Source organism: Nicotiana tabacum, chromosome 18, assembly GCF_000715075.1.
Source record: "Nicotiana tabacum cultivar K326 chromosome 18, ASM71507v2, whole genome shotgun sequence".
NCBI classification, from domain to species: Eukaryota; Viridiplantae; Streptophyta; class Magnoliopsida; order Solanales; family Solanaceae; genus Nicotiana; species Nicotiana tabacum.
In genome coordinates, this window is record NC_134097.1 from 17,444,922 (window position 1) to 17,466,957 (window position 22,036).

A 22,036-nucleotide genomic window follows, 5' to 3' on the forward strand; every position below is an offset into this window, starting at 1 on the left:
GGAGCAGCTTCAGGATCTCCTTGATAAGGGGTTCATTCGGCCAATTGTGTCACCTTGGGGTGTGCCGGTTTTATTTGTGAAAAAGAAGGATGGCACTATGACCATATACATTGATTATAGGAAATTGAACAAAGTAACAGTTAAGAACAAGTATCCTTTTCCTCGCATTAATGATTTATTAGACCAACTTCAGGGAGCGAGAGTGTTCTCCAAGATTGATCTCCGTTCAGGTTATCACCAGTTGAAGATCAGGGACTCAGATATTCTTAAGACAGCTTTCAAGACCCGATATGGTCATTATGAGTTCTTGGTGATGTCTTTTGGGATGACCAATACCCAACAACGTTCATGCATTTGATGAACAACGTGTTTCGGCCTTATCTCGACTCATTTGTCATAGTCTTCATTGATGATATTCTGGTGTATTCGCGTAGTCAAGAAGAGCACGTGGAGCATTTGAGAATTGTGTTACAGAGATTAAGGGAGGAGAAACTTTATGCAAAATTCTCCAAGTGTGAGTTTTGGCTCAGTTCAGTGGCTTTCTTGGGCACGTGGTGTCCAACGAGGGTATTCAGGTTGATCCTAAGAATATAGAGGCGGTTCAGAGTTGGCCCAGACTGTCCTCAGCCATAGAGATTCGCAGCTTTCTTGGTTTGGTGGGTTATTATCGTCGTTTTGTTCAGGGATTCTCATCTATCGCATCGCCCTTGACCAAGTTGACTCAGAAGGGTGCTTCATTTGTATGGTCGTACGAGTGTGAGGAGAGCTTTCAGAAGCTCAAGACAGCTTTGACCACAACTCCAATGTTAGTTTTGCCATCAGCTTCAAGTTCATATACAGTGTATTGTGATGCTTTGAGAGTTGGTATTGGTTGTGTATTGATGCCAGAGGGTAGAGTTATTTCTTATGCTTCTCGTTAGTTTAAGCCCTATGAGAAGAACTACCCCGTTCATGATTTGGAGTTAGCTGCCATAGTTCACGCATTGAAGATTTGGAGACATTACCTATACGATGTGTCTTGTGAGGTGTTCACTGATCATCGTAGTTTCCAGCACTTGTTCAAGCAGAAGGATCTTAATTTGAGGTAGCGGAGATGGTTAGAGTTGCTAAAGGATTATGATATCACTATATTGTACCATTCGGGGAAGGCCAATGTGGTAGCCTATGCTTTGAGCCGAAAGACGGTGAGTATGGAGAGTTTGACATATATTCCAGTTAGGGAGAGACCTCTTGCGGTTGATGTTTTGGCCTTGGCCAATCGGTTCGTAAGGCTAGATATTTTGGAGCCTACTCGGGTATTGGCTTGTGTGGTTACTCGGTCTTCCTTATATGATCGCATCAGAGAGCGCCAGTATGATGATCCGCATTTGCTTGTCCTTAAGGAAAGAGTTCAGCATGATGATGCTAGAGATGTGACCATTGGTGATGATAGGGTGTTGAGGATGCATGGACGGATTTGTGTGCCCAATGTGGATGGGCTTCGGGAGTTGATTCTGAAGGAGGCCCATCGCTCACGGTTTTCCATTCATCCGGGTGTCTCGAAGATGTATCAGGATTTGAGGCAGCATTATTGGTGGAGAAGAATGAAGAAAGACATTGTGGGATTTGTAGATTGGTGTCTCAATTGTCAGTAGGTAAAATATGAGCATCAGAGACAGGGTGGGTTGCTTCAGCAGATGGATATTACCGAGTGGAAGTGGGAGAGGATAACTATGGACTTTGTTGTTGGACTTCTACGGACTCTGAGGAAGTTCGATGCTATTTGGGTGATTGTGGATTGGCTGACCATGTCTGTGCACTTCATTCCTGTGTGTACTACTTATTCTTCAGAGCACTTGGCAGAGAATTATATAATGGAGATTGTTCAATTGCATGGTGTCCCAGTTTCTATCATTTCAAAAAAGGGCACTCAATTTACTTTGTAGTTTTGGAGGTCTGTGCAGCGATAGTTGGGTACTCAGCTTGAGTTGAGCACAACTTTTCACCCTCAAATGGATTGGCAGTCCGAGCGCACTATTCAGATATTGGAGGACATGTTGCGTGCTTATGTCGTTGATTTTGGAAGGTCATGGGATCAATTTCTACCGCTTGCAGTGTTTGCTTATAACAACTACCAATCGAGTATTCAGATGGCTCCATATAAGGCTTTGTATAGGAGGCGGTGTAGATCTCCAATTGGTTGGTTCGAGCCCAGTGAGGCTAGGCTATTAGGGACAGACTTGGTGCAGGATGCTTTGGAAAAGGTGAAGGTGATTCAGGATAGGCTCCATACAACGCAGTCGAAACAGGAGAGTTATGCTGACATGAAGGTTCAAGATGTGTCCTACATGGTTGGTGAGAAGGTTCAGTTGAAGGTTTCGCCCATGAAGGGTGTTATAAGATTTGGGAATAAAGGGAAATTGAGTCCGCTATTCATTGGGCCTTTTAAGGTGCTTCAGAGGATTAGGGGGAGGGGGGGTGGCTTATGACCTTGCTTTACCACCCCGCTTGTCGAGTGTGCATCCGGTATTTCATGTTTCTATGCTCCAAAAGTATATTGGGGATCCGTCTCTTGTTTTGGATTTCAGCACGGTTCAATTGGATGATGATTTGACCTATGATATGGAGCTAGTAACTATTTTGGGTCCTCAGGTTCGAAAGTTGAGGTCAAAGGATATAGCTTCAATGAAAGTGCAGTGGAGAGGTCGGCCCATGGAGGAGGCTACCTAGGAGACCGAGCTGGAGATGCGGAGTAGATATCCTCACCTGTTTGAGGCTTCATGTATGTTTCTTGACTCGTTCGAGGACGAACGTTTGTTTAAGTTGGGAGGATGTGAAGACCCGGCCAGTCATCTCATGATTTACCGCTCTGTTTTTTCCATTTCTTCTTTGTTTATACGTGTTATGTGGTATTGAGTTGGTCGGATCGAATCCGGAATGATTTTGATAAGGTTTGAGACACTTAGTCTCTTTTGAGGAAGCTTAAGTTGGTAAAGTCAACTGGATATTGACTTATGTGTTAGAGGGCTTGGATGTGAGTACCGATGGTTTGGTTAACTTCGGGAGGTGATTTGGGACCTAGGAGCGTGATCGGAATGAGTTTTGGAGGTTCGGAGTAGATTTAGGCTTGAATTGGCGAAGTTGATATTTTGGCGATTTCCGGTTGGTAGATGAGATTTTGATATATGGGTCGGAATGGAATTTTGAGAGTTGTTCTGTTGTGTCATTTGGGATGTGTTTGCAAAATTTCAGGTCATTCGGATGTGGTTTGGTTGGGTTTTTGATCAAAAGCGGAATTCGGAAGATTTTGGAAACTTAGGCTTGAATCCGATGTGTTTTGGTTGATTTGATATTGTTTGAGGTGTTTTGAATTTGAATAAGGTTTTGGGATATGTTGGTGCCTTTGGTTGAGGTCCCAGGGGCCTCGGATGAGTTTCGGAGGGTTGAACGGATCATTTTAAGTTGAAGAAAATTGCAGAATTTGGTTTCAGCTGTTGTAGGTATTTTACTCTTCGCGTTCGCGAGTGGACCCTTGCGTTCGCGAAGGTTAGTTAAGGAAGTTGGAAATTTAAACCTTCGCGTTCACGAGGAAGGCTACGCGTTCGCGAAGGGCTAAGTGTTTGTGCATCGCGTTCGTGGCATGGTGTCGCGTTTGCATAGAAGAAAATGGGCAGCTGAACTTCATTGTATTTTTACTCATCGCGTCCGCGAAGGTTGGTCTGCGCAAAGCATCGCGTTCACGATGGGGAGGTCACGATCGCGAAAGAGCAAAATTGGTCAGATTCATTTTGTGCTTCGCGAACGCGAGGCATTGACCGCGTTCGCGAAGAAGGATTTCAGGCCTGGGCAGAAGGTTTAAAAGGTCGTCTTGTCCGCGATTTTGGGGTTTATTTCTTCCATTGTTGGTTGTTTTTGGAGCTTTTTGAAGGGGATTGAAGAGGGATTCAAGGGGAATCACTTGGAGATAAGATTCTTTGACTTAAAACTCGATTCTAATGTGAATTTCACCTAAATAATCATGGAAAGTAAGCCAAAAATTAAAGAACTATGGCTTGGAAACTTAGACATTTGATTCAGGATTTGAAGGACCATTTGTGGTTGGATTTCAAAACCTTTGATATGTATGAACTCGTGGGGAGATAAGAAATCTATTGATGTAAAAATTATCGAACTCCGAGACATGTTCCCGGGGGTGGGGTTTTGGTAATTTTGGGATTTATGTCGTATATTGATTATTTTCGCTTAGGAATTGTTCCTTTAGAATATTTTGACGCCGTGATTCTGATTTTGGATAGATTCGACGTGAGTGGAGGCCAATTTGAGGGGAAAAGGTGTCCCGAGCTAGAGATTTGATAGGTTCTAGGTGAGTAATGATTGTAAATGATGTTCTGAGGCTATGATACCCCGGACTTGCACATCATGGTGCTATATTGAGGTGACGCACACGCTTGATGACGAGCGTGGGGTCGTGCACTTTTGGGGATTGTGACTTGGTGCATCCCAAACAACTATTTACTACATATTTGACTGAAATCTATTTGCTATCATCATGATTTGGGTTGAATGCCATATTTGGGCCCTATACTAACTATTTGAACCCTTCGGGGACTTTTATTGATATTTCCTCACTGTTTTGATTTTATACTTGAACTCAGTCATGTTATATTTCACTGTTTTCGTACTCAACCATGTTTACTCTGTTTTAACACTTAAATGATCTTTCAAATGATAATTGGCCTAAGAATCACTGTTTTACTATTGCCCGAGTGGCTTGTGAGGATTTTGACTGCGTAAGGCGGAGGGCCTATGTTGTGAGGAAACATTTGATATTGATTATGAGGCTGAGGGCCTGAGTTATGTATGCCACGAAGTGGCTTGATTGATATGAGGCCGAGAGCCTAGTGATGATGCCACGAGATGGCTTGATATTGCGCTTGGGCCGTAAGGGGCCCCTCCAGGAGTTTGCACACCCCCAATGAGCTTGGGTACCCATTATGATGTGAGATTGAGCCCGAGGGGCCGGTATTGTTCTGAGATGTTTTTCGAGGGGCGGATTTGTCGATACTATGCCCGATGGGAGAACCTTTATATGTTTATTTTTCATAATTGATTGTCAATTACTTGCTTAATTGTTGAAAAAGGCATTTCATGAAGTTGAATTTGAGTTAAAGGATTTTTACCTATCTTTTACTAGTTTACTGTTTTTAATGGTTTTACTACTTCATTATAACATGCTTTGTGCCTTACATGATTTCCTGTTTTCACTCTTTATTTATGATTATTACTCACTGAGTTGGAGTACTCACTTTACTCGCTGTACCCTATGTACAGATTCAGGCGTATCTGGTCCTGCTCCCGAGTGCTGATCATTTCCGGCTCAGGTGGATCCGAGGAGTCTCTAGGTAGTTGTTGGATTTTGTAGCCCGAAGCTCTTCCTTATATTACTTCTACATGTTCTTGGTTTTCTGTATTAAACTCTGTAGATTGATTTGGAGTATGCCATTTTGTTAGATGCGCATGACTAGTGACACCCCGGTATTGGGCTGTGTTGGGTTATTTTTCCGCGAATTATGCTATTAACTACTTAAACCTTGGTTTATTTGATCATGCTTAGACTGTTTCTTAATGCTTAACTATTAAACACTGAAATGGGTAGTGTCGGCTGGCCTTGTCTTCATGAGAGGCTCCATTACAACCGGGTCCGGGTTTAAGGTCGTGATAGTTGTGGTTACCAGTGTAGTCATCACGTGCTTATTATGTCTTGTTGTTTTGTTGAGGTTATCGTGCTTCTTGGTTTTTTTCGTGATCTTTATTATGTACTATTTCTGCTTAAATTGACGATTATTCATGCTGAAGAAGACTTATGACATACTCTTGGTAATTGTCCATTGTTGAGTATTGACTCGAGTTGAGATCTATATTGCGAAAGTAACCGTTGAAACAAGATTGGTTATTGTTGATTCCCTTACCGGGATGTTGTTGTTTCTATTGTTGACTTCCTTGATGGGATGTTATTGTTCATGTTGTTGATTTCCTTGTCGTGATGTTATTGTTTCTATTGTTGACTTCCTTGCCGGGATGTTATTGTTCATATTGTTGATTTTCTTGCTGTGATGTTATTGTTTCTGTTTTTTGGGTGAGGAAGAGTGTAAAGCACAAAGGGTGATGTCGTGTATGATATTGTGAGGAAGAGTGTAAATCACGAAGGGTGATGCCGTGCCACATTATTGAGAGTAAAAGCACGAATGGTGATGTCATGCCACATTATATATTTCAATACTTCAAATTTCAATAATTATTTCATTTTTAATTCAATTAGTTACTCAATTAAATTCTCTAAAACCGTCTGAGGTTGTATTTTACATAAAAAGGAATTTCTACTAAGTTAATTTCTTAAATCCCATGTTAAAGGTAATAATTCATTTGATATTGTAATTTAATTGAAAATGGCACTTTCTTTATTTAAATGATTTCTAAAAATAATTTCATCTTTTCTTGTTGAGTTCCTAATTAGCTTAGAAGTTGTACTCTACTTTATGTTATGTAAATGAGACTTTTAGAACATCTTAATTGCATTGGTTATGGACCCTATGTACCGAGTAACATGAGAACGTTGTTGTGCAAAGAGAGATGGAAATATGTGGGCACAAGGTGCCGGGTGTGCTAAAAGTTTCGTAATTGAAGTTATGATATGAGACATTGAGTTTGAGATGGCTGGAATTGTGCATCAGAAACTATATGATTTATTGAGCTGGCATCGCCTTTCTTGTTTGAGTACATTTTTACTTGTCTGTGTTCCATCTATGTTGGTGTTAATTTATTTGGTTATCTTTCATTTTCATCCGTGTTTCTCTATATTGTTTCTACTGATTGTAGTTTGTTCTTTCCCTGTTGTTGATATTACTTTGTCATTTTTAGGTTGATAGTTTATTATCAAATCCTGTTCAATTTATTTGACCAGTAGGTGTGTGGATTGTTCCTCGTAACTACCCCACCGAGGTTAGTCTTGATACTTACTGGGCACCGCTATGGTATGCTCATACTACACTTTTGTACATATTTGTGTACTGATCCAGGTATTCGATCGGTAGTAACTGTGTGGGTTGTTGCGGTGGAGACTCAAGGTAAACCTGCTGCAGCGTTCGCAGGCCTCAGAGTCACCTTCATTTGTACTTATTTGCATTTGTTCCTTTGTTTCAGAATAGTGATGTATTTATTTTGTATAACTATTCCTAGAAAGGCTTATGACTTGCACCACCAGTTTTTGGAGTTGTAATTTGGTAAGAAATTATTTAATTTAAAGTTAGAAAATGTAAATGTCATCTCAGTTAATGTTAGGCTTACCTATCTTAGAGACTAGGTTCCATCACGACTCCTTCGGGGGGATTTTGGGTCGTGACACAGGTGCAAGGGAATTGTCGCACCTATGAGGCCGCAGATGCGGCGAGTGGAACGCAGAACCAGGATTTGAGTAGATTGCTATGGAGCGCGGATGCGGAAGGATTTCTATAGGTGCCGGCTCGCACCTGCGCGTGTGTGGTCGTAGAGTGGAGTCAGTGGAGCCTTGGGCAAACCACAGAAACGGAAGACTTATCACACTTTTGAGACCCCAGGTGCGACTAAATGTGTCGCAGGTGCGAAAGTGCTGGGCAGAGTTTTAAGTTCCAGGGTTTCGTGATTTCCTTCATTTTGGACATTTCAAGCTCGGGATTAGGTGATTTTTTAGAGGAATTTCGAAGGGATTATTGAGGTAAGTCACTTGTGGTTAAATTTTTTTAATAATCATGTTTCACCATTAAATTTCCCACCTAGATTGTGTGGTTTTGAGGTATAATTTTGGAAGTTTGAGGCGGGTGATTTGGAGAGTTTAAATTGGGAATTTGAGTGTCGATTTGGCGTTGGATTTTTGTAAATTTGGTATGGTCGAACTCGTGGTTGAATGGGCTTCTGGATTTTTGTGATTTTATCGGATTTCGAGACATAGTCCTGGGGGTCAACTTTTGAGTTGACTTTTTGACTTTTGATTTAGAACATAGTATTTTCTAATGGGATTGATTCCTTTAGCTCGTGTTGATTGTATCGAACTGTTTATGGTTAGATTCGAGGCATTTAGAGGCCGTTTTGTTAGGCAAGGGCTTGTCGGAGTAGGGATTTGCACAGTTTGAGGTAAGCAACACTTCTAAACTTGGTTCTGAGGGTAGGAAAACCCTAATTACGTGCTATGTGCTTGATGATGAGCTGACGCGCATGGTAGGTGACAGGCGTGTGGCGTGCACCATAGAAATTGTTATTTATTCATTTTCATGGAACTGCGTAGCCATTTTATCTGAACATTTTTGTTGTAATCTATGTGTTAGCGCACTTGAGCTGTGATTCATGTTAGGAATCATGTTTAGGTTATGTGCTGCTACTATTAGGACCCATAATGGTCGTTCTTTGATGTTGAGTTATCTGCTTAATTGCAGTTGTGTACTCAGTCGTATTCATCATTTCATGATGTATCTTATCGTATTATATATATTATCAGATCTTGTATCATTGATTAGGGCTGCTTAGCATGAGTGTGGTGAGCCCGAGAGACTGAAGAGTTTGGTGACTGAGTTGGGGCTTGAGTGCGGTATTTGAGTGATATCTATATATATGTGGATCGGGTTGCACGTCGCAAAGAGCCTTATATATATATATATATACATGTGTGTGTGTATATGTGTGTGGGGGGGATCGGGTTGTACGCCGCAATAAGCCTTACGACTATATATATGTGGATCAGGTTGCACGCCGTAATAGGCCTTATGGCTATTTGTGGATCGAGCTGCACGCCGCAACACATTTCGTACAATGTTGAGTGACTGAGTATAGCGAGCGAGAATTGAGACGGGCAGATTGAGTGCTGAGTACTTGGGATTTCACTATGTTGCATCATATACGGTAATCACCTTGGAATGTAGATATAGAGATGTCATAATCTTCTTATCAGTCACACTTGGCCTATTTTACTTGTGATGAACTTAAATGTTGAACCTAGAAGCATGTCTATTTTTTTGTATTATTAAACTTTGTATTTTTACTGTATTGTTTGAGCTCGTCACTTCTTTTAGATCACATGTTAGACTTGTTACTTATTGAGTTGGTTGTACGCACGCTACACCCTACACTTCGTGTGCATATCCAGGTGTTTTCGGGTATGGCGGTTGCTAATTTCTAGCGTTTCATCAGTTGGGAGATCATCGAGGTAGCTGACTTGGTGTCCGCCGACCTTGACACTCCTCGTTTATCTTCTAGTCTTGTTTATATTGCTCTACTTTCCTAGACAGTATTCCATTGGTTAGACCATGTTGTTATGTAGATGCTGATGTACTCCATGACACCCAGATCTTTTGGGAGAAATTTTTACTGAGCTTCGATGTTTATATCCAATTTTTATGAGATTCTTATTTATTTACACCTATTTCCGTATATTTGGGATTTAAAAATGTTGGTATGTGTAAGATGTCAGCTTGCCTAGTACCATGATAGACTCCATCACGACAGGTCGAGTTTTGGGGCGTGACACTTACTCACCCCAATCTAATGGAAGTGCGGAAAGAAAGAATAGAATGTTAAAGGAGATGATGAATGCCTTGTTAATAAGTTCTACTTTACCTCATAACTTGTGGGGGGGGGGGAAGCTATTATTACAGCTAATCAAATACTCAATCGAGTCTTCTATAGCAAAACACAATCCATTCTATAGGAAAATTGGAAAGGAAGGAAACCCAAGTCCCTAAACCCAAAAGGGTAAAGATTGGACAAAAAATTGTTGATTGCATTTCCATAGGATATCCAACAAATAGTAAGGCATATCGTTTTTTAGTTTATAAATCAGAAAATCCCAACATTCATATTAATACGGTAATCGAATCAAATAATGCTAAATTGTTTAAGAATATTTATTCGTATAAAAGGAAAGTGAGTCATTTAATGAAAAATTTAAGCGACCCGGGAAGTAGCAAAGGAAAGTACCTTTAATGAAGAAAATCTAAGACATAGTAAACGTCAAAGGACAACTACTTTCTTTGGACCAGATTTTCTGAAATTCTTGTCGGAAAATGAGCCTCAACTGTTCAAAAAAGCGATATCTTCCTCGGAAGAACAATATTGGAAAGAGGCAGTCAATAGTGAGATAGAATCCATATTAAGTAATCATACTTGGGAATTGGTTGATCTTTCTCCAGGAAATAAACCTTTGGGTTCTAAGTGGATTTTCAAAAGGAAAATGAAAGATAATGGTACTCTTGACAAATATAAGGCAATATTAGTTGTTAAATGTTTTAGACAATGAGAAGGTCTTGACTACTTTAACACATACTCACCGGTAACGAGGATTACATCTATTCGGGTGTTAATCGCGTTAGCCTCCTGTATGGCCTTCAAATCCGTCAGATGGATGTGAAGACAACCTTTTTAAAAGGAGTTTTGGAGGAAGAAATTTATATGGAATAACCTAAAGGGTGGGTTCGAAGTTCCCGGAGAAGAAAAGAAGGTGTGTCAACTTGTTAAGTCACTTTACGGACTAAACAAAGCACCAAAATAACGGCAAGCAAAATTTGACCAAACGATGTTGTCAAATAATTTCAAGATAAATGAGTGTGATAGATGTGTTTACATTAAGAATAATCCAAATCAAATAGTCATTATTTGTTTATATGTCGATGATATGTTGATAATGAGTAACGACATTGCTAACATAAATACTACTAAGCGCATGTTTATGAGTAAGTTTTATATGAAAGACTTAGGAGTTGATGATTTAATTTTGGGACTTAATATACTTAAGACTCCTCAAGGTCTATCCTTGTATTAATCTCATTCTATTAAAATGGTACTTGAAAAGTCCAAATATTTGGACTTTAAAATTGCAAGAACGCAAATTGATTTAACCATACTCTTATAAAAAATAAATGTCAAAGCAAGTGTCAATTGGAATATGCCCGAGTGTTGGAAAGTTTGATGTACATTATGAATTGTTCATGACCTAATATAGTTTGTGTGAAAAGTAAACTTAGTCAATATACATGTCATCCTGACCAAGTTCATTAGATAGCATTGAAATGAGTTTTGGGGTATTTGAAATATACCCAAGACTATGCATTGCATTACAAGAACTATTCCGCAGTTATTGAGGGATATAGTGATGCAAATTGGATCACCGCATCAACAGAATCAAAATCTACAAGTGAATACATTTTTACCATTGGTGGAGGAGTGGTGTCTTGGAAGTCGTCCAAACAGACATCCATCGCCAGCTCTACAATGGAGTATGAGATTATAGCTTTAGATAAGGCTGATGAAGAAGCTGAATTGCTCCGACATTTATTGGAAGATATTCCATTTTGGCCCGAACCTTTGGCACCTGTATGCATACATTATGACAGTCAAGCGACAATAGGAAGGGCAGCGAGCCATATGTATAACGGAAAATCTCGTCACATACGATGAAAACATAGTACTATTAGATAACTACTCTCTAGTGAAATTATCACAATTGACTATGTAAAGCCAAAAGATAATGTATCGGATCTGCTCACAAAAATCCTAACTAGAAAAGCGGTTGAGAATTCATCAAAGGGAATGGGACTATGGCCGAGGACAAGTCACTGTGGCGGTAACTCTACTTAGAAGACTGGAGATCCCAAGATCTAGGTTCAAGGAGATCAAACAAAGTCATTAGTGATGGTTCAACATTGTCAAATAAAATTTTGGTCCATTCTCATGATGAAGACAATATTCAATAACAAGGATAAAACCTTAAAGGATTTTTAATGATTTCTAAGTTTGATACGGGATATATCAAATAGTGTATCTACGGGATAACGCGTTTAGGAATCACCTATGTAAGTGTGAAGTGTAAGCCGCTTCATGGAAAATTTTGTAAGGCTAGTTCTCTACGCACTTATGAAACCAACGACGATTAAGAGTTGATTGTGTGACGCATGGTTGTCTAGGTATACACCAAATTCGACTGTTCAAAGATATCAAATCTAACGATTGATCGAGTATATCTGACATATGTTCCTTTTCTTGTGAATCCTTGACAATTGAAGGAGTAGATAAACTGAAAAAAGCTTTAGTCAATTCACGAACTTAAAATCACTTAAGATAAACATGAGCTATATATTATTTAGTTGTAATTGTTGAATGTGTGCGAATAAAGTCTTACGTGAAAAGTAGAAAGGATAAAGAAGCTACTTATAATGAAATGGATACCCTTAGTGGTGTGAGGCTTTTATGGGAAAACCGTGCGGGTTTGGCTCAAAATGGATAATATCACACCATATTAAGAGTATTTTTGTGACGACCCGGTCAGTCATCTCATGAGTTACCGCTCTGTTTCCCTTATTTTTGCTTCTTTATGCTTTGTTTATCTGTGTTTTGTGATATCGGGTTGGTCGGATCGAGTTCGAAAAGGATTTGGTAAGGGTTGAGACACTTAATCTCTTTAGAGTGAGTTTAAGTTGGAAAAGTCAACTAGATATTGACTTATGTGTTAGAGGGCTCACATGTGAGTTCCGATGGTTTGGTTAGCTTCGGGAGGTGATTTGTGACTTAGGAACGTGATCAAAATGAATTTTGGAGGTTCGTAGTAGATTTAGGCTTGACTTGGCAAAGTTGATATTTTGGCGATTTCCGGTTGGTAGGCAAGATTTTGATATAGGGGTCGGAATGGAATTCCAAGAGTTGCAATAGTTCTGTTGTATGATTTGGGATGTGTGTGCAAAATGTTAGGTCATTCAGACGTGGTTTGGTTGGGTTTTTTATCGAAAGCGTAATTTGGAATATTTTAGGAAATTTGGCTTGAATCTGATGTGTTTTGGTTGATTTGATGTTGTTTGAGGTGTTTTGATGATTGGAACAAGTTTGTATAAGGTATTGGGATATGTTTATGCTTTTGGCTGAGGTCTCGGGGGCCTCGGGGCGATTTCGGATGGTTGACAGAAAGGTTTGAGACTTGTGAAGTTGCAGAATCTCAGCTGCTTCTAGTATTTCTGCACCTGTGGATTGAGGACCACAGGTGCAACGCCGTACGTGCGAAAGAGGATCCGCAAAAGCGTTTTTTGGCGAATCGTCAGGGACCGTAAAAGCGGTGAGATGGACCGCATCTGCGATGTCGCAGATGCGAATGAGGGATCGCAGATGCGAAAAATAGTGAGTTAAGTGATTCTGTAGAAGCAGAGAAATAACCACAAATGCATTACCGCAGAAGCGGGTATTGGGCTGCAGATGCGAAAAGCTTTGGGCGGAAAGTATAAATTGTAGCCTTCGCGAATTTTGAGCTATTTCACCATTTTATCTCGGCTTTGTAGCTTTTTTGACAATTTGAGAGAGGGATTTCAAGGGATCTTCATTGAGGTAAGGAATTTGGACCTAAAACTCGTTCCTATGCTATTATTTCATGGATTAGAGCTAGAAATTATGGAAATTAAGGGTGAAAATTGGGGAAACTAGGGCTTGGAAACTTAGACCTTTGCTTGGGGATTTGAAGGACCATTTAAGGTCAGATTTCAGAACTTTTGATATGTATGAACTCGTGAGGAGATAATGAATCTATCAATGTAAAAATTATCGAATTTCGAGACCTGGGCCCGGGGGTCGGGTTTTTGTAATTTCAGGATTTGTGACATATTTTGATTATTTTCGCTTGGGCTTCGTTCCCTTAGCATATTTTGACGTCCTCGTTCTGATTTTGGATAGATTCGACACGAGTGGAGGCCGATTCGAGGGGCAAAGGAATCATGATCTAGAGATTTGTTCAGTTCGAGGTGAATTATGATTGTAAATGATGTTTTGAGGATATGAAACCCCGTACTTGCACATCATTGTGCTATATTGAGGTGATACACACACTTGATGATGAGCGTGGGGTCGTGCACAATTGGGGATTGTGACTTAGTCTGTCCCGAATGACTATTTTACTGCGTATTTGACTGAAATTTATTTGCTATCATCATGATTTGGGCTGAATGCCATATTTGAGCCTTGTGCCAACTATTTGAACCCATCAGGGAATTTTACTGGTATTTCCTCACTGTTTTGACTTTATACTTGAACTCAGTCATGTTATATTTCATTGTTTTCATACTCAACCATGTTTACTCTGTTTTAACACTTACATGATCTTTTAAATGATATTTTTGGGCTGAGAATCATGTTTTACTACCGCCCGAGTGGCTTGTGAGAATTTTTGATTGAGTGAGGCCGAGGGCCTATGTTGTGAGGAAACATTCGATACTGATTATGAGGTCGAGGGCCTGAGATACGTACGCGACGAGGTGGCTTGATTGATATGAGGCCGAGGGCCTAGTGATGAGGCCACAAGGTGGCTTGATATTGCGCTTAGGTCATAAGGGGCCCCTCTAGGAGTCTGTACACCCCTAGTAAGCGCGGTACCCATTGTGATGTGACATTGAGCCCGAGGGGCCGGTATTGTTCTATGTGATGCCCGAGGGGCTGGTATTGTTTTGAAATGTTGCTCGAGGGGCGGATTTGTTAATACTGTGCCCGAGGGGCGAACCTTACTGTGTTTATTTTCATAATTTATAGTCAATTCCCTGCTTAATTGTTGAAAAAGGCTTTTCATGAAGTTAAATTGAGTTAAATGATTTTTACCTATCTTACACTAGTTTTATTGTTTTAATGGTTTTATTGCTTCATTATAGCATGCTTTATGCCTTACATGATTTCCTGCTTTCAGTCTTTATTTATGATTATTACTCACTGAGTTGAAGTACTCACTTTACTTCCTGTACCCTATGTGCAGATTCAGGCATATCTGGTCCCGCTCCCGAGTGTTGATCATTTCCGGCTCAGGTGGATCCATGGAGTCTCTAGGTAGTTGTTGGCTTTCGCAGCCTGGAGCTCTTCCCTATCTTATTCCTTTCTGTTCTTAGTTTCTGTATTAAACTCTATAGTTATATATATTTGGAGTATTCCGTTTTGTTAGGTGCTCATGACTAGTGCGACCCCGGTATCAGGCTGTGTTGGGTTGTTCTTCCGCGTATTTATAATAATATCTGCTACTTTGAATTATTTTATCATGTTTCAAATGTTTCTTAAATGCTTAATTGTTAATAAATTGGAAAATGGGAAGTGTCGGCTGGCCTTGTCTTCACGAGAGACGCCATCACGACTGGGTTTGAGTTTGGGGTTGTGACAAGTTGGTATCAGAGCCTAGGTTACATAGGTCTCATGAGTCATGAGCAGGTTTACTAGAGTCTCGCGGATCGGTACGGAGACATCTGTATTTATCCTCGAGGGGCTGTAAAAACTTTTGGAAAAATTTCACATTCTTGAATTTTTATCGTACATCCTTGATTCAGCTTGAAATGTAACTCTTTGAATTCCTTCCACGCATTCATATGCACGCATGAGCGCTCAGTATCCGATGTGCATCGATGGCTTGTGATTTCCCCGATCAAGGGGTGAGATGTGATCTCTGTGTGTTGATGTTGGACCAGTGGGGAAAACTTGAGGCCAGATTTTTGTCTATAGCTTGAGCCTTGAGCTGTTGATTTTGTGAGCGCGTGTTTCTGGATCCATATGTTCTGTTGTGTCCCTATTAAGGGAGGTGATAGCGGGATAGTTACTTGATGAGTGTGATGTGACTGCGATATGTATTTATGTGATTTGAAAGCGACGAGAAGGGTCTGCTAGAGGATAGAAGGACTATTAGATGCTCGATTTTCATCTTGATTTGAGGAATAACCCCGAGTTATGGGTGTGTGAATAATCCTTCCATGTTTCCTGGTTGGGAGTGGAGTAAATTTCATGTTGATGTCTGAGTTCAGACTCAGGAAGTTTAAGTGACTGTGTAATGTTTATAACGGTGGAAGGTATACAAAAATGCTAGTTTGAGGCAAAGCAAATGAGTTATCTCCTGCGGAGTGTTCTGAAGTTGTGTGATCCTTATGTTGTCCGTTAGAAGATCTCATTTACAAGTGAAATATATGTGTTGCAATTTAAGTTTGGTTCACTTAAGAGAGTGGGTTTAACTGTTACGAGAGTGAATGCGAGATTTGCATAAGAGTTAGAGTACCAGATGGTCTGTGTTTCACAAGCTTATGAAGGATTGAGTTTAATCTCTCTATGGTATTATGGCTGCAATAGAGTATACGCGTTATGAGTTATTGAGTGTGTTTTGATCTATGGCTTTGAGCCAAGTGGGGGAGTCTGCTATTGATTAGTTGACTGCACGGTTATGTGCTTTGTTGGTTCCAGTTTGAGGCATTTGGAGAATCAGTCATCGGCTTCAGCGCCAGTTACTTTACCACCACTCGCCCAGCCAGCAAGGGGTGGAGGTCAGTTAGCTAGGGGTTTCCCCAGAGGGGGAGGTTGATCAGGTGGCGGTCAGGCCCGTTTCTATGCACTTTCAGGCAAACCCGATGCTATTGCTTCAGATGCTGTTATTATAGGTATTGTTTCAGTCTGCCACAGAGATGCCTCTGTATTATTTGATCCCGGTTCCACCTTTTCTTATGTGTCATCATACTTTGCTCGTTATTTGGGTACGTCCTATGAGTTTCTTGCTTCACTTGTCATGTATCTACCCCGGTAGGCGATACTGTTATTGTAGACCATATGTACCGGTCATGTGTGGTGACTATTGGGGGTTTGGAGACCCATGTGGATCTTTTATTATTGTGTATGGTGGATTTTGATGTCATTTTGGGCATGGATTGGCTATCTCCGTGTCGTGCTATTCTGGACTATCATGCTAAGACAGTCACATTGGCTATACCGGGTGTGCCACAGATTGAGTGGCGAGGTGTGACTGATTATGTTCCTAGTAGAGTGATCTCATTCTTGAAAGTCCAGCATATGGTTGGGAAGGGTTTTCTCTCGTATCTAGCCTTTGTGAGGGATGTCGGTGTTGAGACTCCCAGTATTGATTCTGTTCCAGTTGTGAGGGATTTTCCCGATGTGTTTCCTGTAGACCTGTCGGGCATACCACCGAACAAGGATATTGACTTTGGTATTGACCTGGTGCCGGGCACCCAGCCCATTTCTATTCCGTCGTATCGTATGGCAGCAGCAGAGTTGAAAATATTAAAGGAGCAGCTTCAGGAACTCCTTGATAAAAGGGTTCATTTGGCCTAGTATGTCACTTTGGGGTGCGCCGACTCTATTTATAAAGAAGAAGGATGGCACTATGAGGATGCGCATTGATTATAGGAAATTGAACAAGGTAACAATTAAGAACAAGTATCCTTGCCTCGCATTGATGATTTATTCGACCAGCTTCATGGAGCGAGAGTATTCTCCAAGATTGATCTTCATTCAGGTTATCACCAGTTGAAGATCAGGGACTCGGATGTCCTTAAGACAACTTTCAGGACCCGATATGGTCATTATGAGTTCTTGTGATGTCTTTTGGGGTGACTAATGCCCATCAACGTTCATGCATTTGATGAACAGTATGTTCTAGCCTTATCTTGAATCGTTTGTCATAGTTTTCAGAGATGATATTCTTGTATATTCGCGTAGTCAGGAGGAGCACGTAGAGCATTTGAGAGTTGTGTTGCAGAGATTGAGAGAGGAGACGTTTTATGCAAAATTCATCAAGTGTGAATTTTGGCTCAGTTTAGTGGCTTTCTTGGGCCATGTGGTGTCCATCGAGGGTATTCAGGTTGATCCAAAGAAGATAGAGGCAATTCAGAGTTGGCCCAGACCGTCCCCAGCCACAGAGATTCGCAGCTTTCTTGGTTTGGCGGGTTATTACCGCCGTTTTATTCAGGGATTCTCATCTATTGCATCTCCCTTAACCAAGTTGACTCAGAAGGGTGCCTCATTTGTATGGTCGGACGAGTGTGAGGAGAGCTTTCAGAAGCTCAAAACAACTTTGACCACAATTCTAGTGTTGGTTTTGCCATCAACTTCAGGTTCATATACCGTGTATTGTGATGCTTCGAGAGTTGGCATTGGTTGTGTATTGATCTAAGAGGGTAGAGTTATTTCTTAAGCTTCTCGTCAGTTGAAGCCCCATGAGAAGAACTACCCCGTTCATGATTTAGAGTTGGCTTCCATAGTTCACGCATTGAAGATTTGGAGGCATTACTTGTATGGTGTGTCTTGTGAGGTGTTTACTGATCATCGTAGCCTCCAGCACTTGTTGAAACAGAAGGATCTCAATTTGAGGCAGTGGAGGTGGTTGGATTTGTTTAAGGATTATGATATCACTATATTGTACCATCTGGGAAAGGCCAATGTAGTGGCCGATGCTTTGAGCTGAAATGCAGTGAGTATGGGGAGTTTGGCATATATTCTAGTTGGGGAGAGACCTCTCGTAGTTGATGTTCAAGCCTTGGCCAATTGGTTCATGAGATTAGATATTTTGGAGCCCAGTCGGGTATTGGTTTGTGTGGTTTCTCGGTCTTCCTTATATGATCGCATTAGAGAGAGCCAGTATGATGATCCACATTTGCTTGTCCTTAAGGACAGAGTTCATCATGATGATGCCATAGATGTGACCATTGATGATGATGGGGTGTTGAGGATGCAGGGCCGGATTTGTGTGCCTAATGTGGATGGGATTCGGGAGTTGATTCTGGAGGAGGCCCATAGCTCGTGGTATTCCATTCATCCGGGTGCTGCGAAGATGTATCAGGATTTGAGGTAGCACTATTGGTGGAGGAAAATGAAGAAATACATTGTGGGATTTGCAGCTCGGTGTCTCAATTGTCAGCAGGTGAAATATGAGCATCAGATACCGGGTGGCTTGCATCAGCGAATAGATATTCTAGAGTGTAAGTGGGAGAGGATCGCTATGGACTTTGTTGTTGGACTTCCACGGACTTTGAGGAAGTTCGATGCTATTTGGGTGATTGTGGATCGGCTGAACAAGTCTGCGCACTTCTTCCCTATGTGTACTACCTATTGTTCAGAGCGGTTGGCAGAGATCTATATCCGGGATATTGTTCGTTCCATGGTGTCCCAGTTTCCATCATTTCAGATAGGGGCACTCAGCTTACATCGCAGTTTTGGAGGTCTGTGCAGCGAGGGTTGGGTACTTAGGTTGAGATGAGCACAACTTTTCACACTCAGACGGACGGGCAGTCCTAGCGCACTATCTAGATATTAGAGGACATGTTGCGTGCTTGTGTCATTGATTTCAGAAGGTCATGGGATCAGTTTCTACCGCTCATAGAGTTTGCTTATAACAACAGCTACCAGTCGAGTATTCATATGGCTCCATATAAGGCTTTGTATGGCAGGTGGTACAGATCTCCAATTGGTTGGTTCGAGCCTGGTGAGGCTAGGATCTTGGGGGCAGACTTGGTGCAGGATGCCTTTGAAAAGGTGAAGGTGATTCAGGAGAGGCTTCGTACAGCGCAGTCAAGGCAAAAGTGTTATGCTAATAGGAAGGTTCGGGATGTGTCCTACATGGTTGGCGAGAAGGTTCTGTTGAAGGTGTCACCCATAAAGGGTGTTATGAGATTTAGGAAGAAAGGGAAATTGAGTCTGCGGTTCATTGGGCCTTTTGAGGTGCTTCGGAGGATTGGGGAGGTGGCTTATGAGCTTGCTTTGCCACCCAGCTTGTCGAGTGTGCATCTAGTATTTCATGTTTCTCTGCTCTGGAAGTATATTGGGGATCCGTCTCATGTTTTGGATTTCAGCACGGTTCAGTGGGATGATGATTTGACTTATGATGTGGATCTAGTAGCTATTTTGGGTCATCAGGTTCGAAAGTTTAGGTCAACAGATATAGCTTCAGTAAAAGTGCAGTAGAGAGGTCGGCCCGTGGAGGAGGCTATCTAGGAGACCGAGCGGGAGATGCGGAGCAGATATCCTCACCTGTTTGAGGCTTCAGGTATGTTTCTTGACTCGTTCGAGGACGAACATTTGTTTAAGTTGGGGAGGATGTGACGACCAGACTAGTCGTCTCATGAGTTACCCCTCTGTTTCCCCCATTTCTGCTTCTTTATGCTTTGTTTATCCGTGTTTTGTGATATCAGGTTGGTCAGATCGAGTTCGGAAAGGATTTGGTAAGGGTTGAGACACTTAGTCTCTTTAGAGTGAGTTTAAGTTGGAAAAGTCAACCAGATGTTGACTTATGTGTTAGAGGGATCGGATGTGAGTTCCAATGGATCGGTTAATTTCAGGTGGTGATTTGTGACTTAGGAGCATGATCGGAATGAATTTTGGAGGTTCGTAGTAGATTTAGGCTTGAATTGGCGAAGTTGATATTTTGGCGATTTCCGGTTGGCGAGATTTTGATATAGGGGTCGGAATGGAATTCCGAGAGTTGCAGTAGTTACGTTGTGTGATTTTGGATGTGTGTGCAAAATGTTAGATCATTTGGACGTGTTTTGGTTGGGTTTTTGATCAAAAACGTAATTTTGAAGATTTTAGGAAATTTGGCTTGAATCCTATGTGTTTTGGTTGATTTGATGTTGTTTGAGGTGTTTTAATGATTGGAACAGGTTTGAATAAGGTATTGGGATATGTTTGTGCTTTTGGTTGAGGTCTCAGGGGACTCGGGGTGATTTTCAGATGGTTGACGAAAAGGTTTGAGACTTGTGAAGTTGCAGAATCTCAGTTGCTTCTAGTATTTCCGCACCTGTTGAGTGGGGACCGCATGTGCGATGCCGCACGTGCGGAAGAGGAGCCACAGAAGCAGATTTTGGAGAATCGTCAAGGACCGCAGAAGCGGTGAGATGGATCACATCTGCGATGTCGTAGATGTGGATGAGGGATCACAGATGCAAAAAATACTGAGTTAAATGATTCCGCAGAAGCGGAGAAATAACTGTAAATGCGGTACCGCAGAAGCAAGTATTGGGCCGCAGATGCGAAAGCTCTGGGTAGAAAGTATAAATTGTAGTCTTCGCGAATTTTGAGTTATTTCACCATTTTATCTTGGCTTTGGAGCTTTTTGGACGATTTGAGAGAGGGATTTCAAGGGAACTTCATTGAGGTAAGGAATTTGGACCTAAAACTCGTTCCTATGCTATTATTTCACGGATTAGAGCTAGAAATTATGGAAATTAAGGGTGAAAATTGGGGAAACTAGGGTTTGGAAACTTTGACCTTTGCTTGGGGATTTGAAGGACCATTTGAGGTCGGATTTTAGAACTTTTGATATGTATGAACTAGTGAGGAGATAAGGAATCTGTCGATGTAAGAATTATCGAATTCCGAGCCGTGGGCCTGGGGGTCGGGTTTTGGTAGTTTTAGGATTTGTGTCGTATTTTGATTATTTTCGCTTAGGTTTCGTTCCCTTTGCATATTTTGACGTCAATGTTCTGATTTTGGATAGATTCGACGCGAGTGGAGGCCGATTCGAGGGGCAAAGGCATCGCGGGCTGGAGATTTGACCGGTTCGCGGTGAGTAATGATGTTCTGAGGGTATGAAACCCCGTACTTGCACATCATTGTGCTATATTGAGGTGATGCACATGCTTGATGACGAGCGTGGGGTCGTGCACTGTTGGGGATTGTGACTTAGTCCATCTCGAATGACTATTTTACCGCATATTTGACTGAAATATATTTGCTATCATCATGATTTGGGCTGAATGCCATATTTGGGCCTTGTGCCAACTATTTGAACCCTTCGGGCTTGTAAGAATTTTTGACTGAGTAAGGCCGAGGGACTATGTTGTGAGGAAACATTTGATACTGATTATGAGAACGAGAGCCTAAGATATGCACGCCACGAGGTGTCTTGATTGATATGAGGCAGAGGGACTAGTGATGAGGCCATGAGGTGGCTTGATATTGTGCTTGGGCCGTAAGGGGCGCCTCTAGGAGTCTGTACACCCCAGTGAACGCGGGTACCCATTGTGATGTGAGATTGAGCCCGAGGGGCTGGTATTGTTCTATGTGATTGTCTGAGGGGCTGGTACTGTTCTGAGATTAAGCCCGATGAGCTGGTATTGTTCTGAGATGTTACCCGAGGGGCAAATTAGTTGATACTGTACCCGAGGGGTGAACCTTTATGTGTATATTTTCATAATTTACTGTCAATTCCCTGCTTAATTGTTGAAAAAGGCTTTTCATGAAGTTAAATTGAGTTAAAGGA